At 49.4% G+C, this 1,787-nt stretch overlaps 1 protein-coding gene across 1 annotated transcript in view; it reads left to right on the top strand.

The window, feature by feature from the left end:
* SORL1 (sortilin related receptor 1) overlaps window positions 1-1,787 on the top strand; it is a 163,983-nt gene that overhangs the window by 130,933 nt on the left and 31,263 nt on the right. The gene's annotated exons all lie outside the window — the stretch shown is intronic.

The following is a 1,787-nucleotide window of genomic DNA, read 5'->3' as shown; positions in this document are numbered from 1 at the left end:
GGTGCCTGGCACAATGCCCAGCTATTGTTTTTAGGGACAGAGTCTCACTTTGTCACCCTCAGTAGAGTGCTGTGGCATCACAGCTCACAGCAACCTCTAGCTCTTGGGCTTAGGTGATTCTCTTGCCTCAGCCTCCTGAGTAGCTGGGACTACAGGTGCCCACCACAACGCCTGGCTGTTTTTTTTGGTTGCAGTTTGGTTGGGGCTGGGTTTGAACCCACCATTCTCAGTATATGGGGCTGGCGCCCTACTCACTAAGCCACAGGTGCTGCCCAGTGCCCAGCTATTTTTCTGTTGCAGTTGTCATTGTTGATTAGCTGGCCCTGGCCAGGTTCAAACCTGCCACCTTTGGGTGCACTGTGCTATGGGTGCTGAGCCATGGATTCATATTTTTAAAATACTATTTTCTTTTTTTATTATTACTGGCTGAGCTTTGAGCATTGAATTGACATTCATCTTAAGTATTTATGGAGTACCTGCTAGCATAGAGGCCGTGTTATTAGAGGGAGCATCTCCAGCACCCCATTAAGAAAATTTAGTTGGTGAGATAGTGTGCTTAACCCACAGAGTAATGATGGGGCCAACTGAGTCCCGAGAAAGATGATGCATACATTCTCTGCGTGTTCGGAGTTGCTGGTGTTCAGGCACAGTGGGTCCTGGGGCTCGTGCCTCTGATGTGCTAGGGCAGTAGGCAGTGTGTGTCTTTGGAGTGGATGATGGAGGGAGACAGTGGCTTTTGCACACTGAGAGACACAGTGCCAGCTCAGAGGATATGTGCTACTGAGTGGCTCTCACGGGGGAGGGGTGGAACCAGGAGTCTTACAAGTTAGAACACAGAGAAAAGGCCATGCCTTTCATCCTCACGTGATCAGCCACATGTGACATTTTGGTCCCTGGTTGCACCTCTGGCTGACCAGAGCTGCTATAGTGGCCTGGGGAGGGTATAGCCAGGACAGTGTCCATCGAGCCCCCTGCCAGTGGCCTCTCCAAGTAGGGGCCATCGCTCTAGACTTTTGCTCTCTGCTGTGTGGGGTCACCTCTCCACTTAGTCACCTGCTGACTTCAGATAGCAGATGTCCCAGCCAATCACATTTCCTTCATTGCCAGGGGGAGGGTTTCTCCCCTGCTTGTCTGATTTCTGCCCTGGGCAATATGGAGGAGAGTGGCGGAGTCCCTGTCCCCGTCTGCTGAGAGCCCATCTGGAAGCAGCAAGTGCCTCAATTCCTTTTCTTTGATCCCTGTTCTGGTCCCATTTTTTTTTATCCTCTTAAGAGAAAGATGGCTGGGCAAGGTGGCTCACACCTGTAATCCTATCACTCTGGGAGGCTGAGGCAGGTGGATTGCCTGAGCTCAGCAGTTTGAGACCAGCCTGAGCAAGAGCAAGACTCAGTGTGTAACAAAAGAAAAAAAAAAAAGACTTTGAAACTAATGAAAACCTGAGCCTTGCCAGCCTACAAAATCTTAACCACGTATGGATGTAGTAGAAGCTAAGGCAGAGGTTAGTCATCTGTTAATTCTTCTAATTCAGGAGTTAGAAATTTATGTGATTTAGGAGGATCATGTGAGAAATGCTTTAGAAACACACAAATTTGGTGATTTCACTGCATACCACTGAGTTAAGAGCAATGGAAGAGAGGGGGTGCCTGGGAAGCTACAGTTTTTAAAGGTGTCCTGTCTGATTCTTAGCCTCGGACAAGCTTGGCAGATACTGCCCTGTCCTAAATATTTCCACCAGTGAGGCTGAGGGAGAAAGGGCTGGGAGAGAAGCAGCTGTCCCTTCTCTGGTC

Source organism: Otolemur garnettii, unplaced genomic scaffold, assembly GCF_000181295.1.
Source record: "Otolemur garnettii isolate 467f Iridium unplaced genomic scaffold, OtoGar3 scaffold00108, whole genome shotgun sequence".
Taxonomy (NCBI): domain Eukaryota; kingdom Metazoa; phylum Chordata; class Mammalia; order Primates; family Galagidae; genus Otolemur; species Otolemur garnettii.
This window is presented reverse-complemented; position numbering and strand designations above follow the sequence as displayed.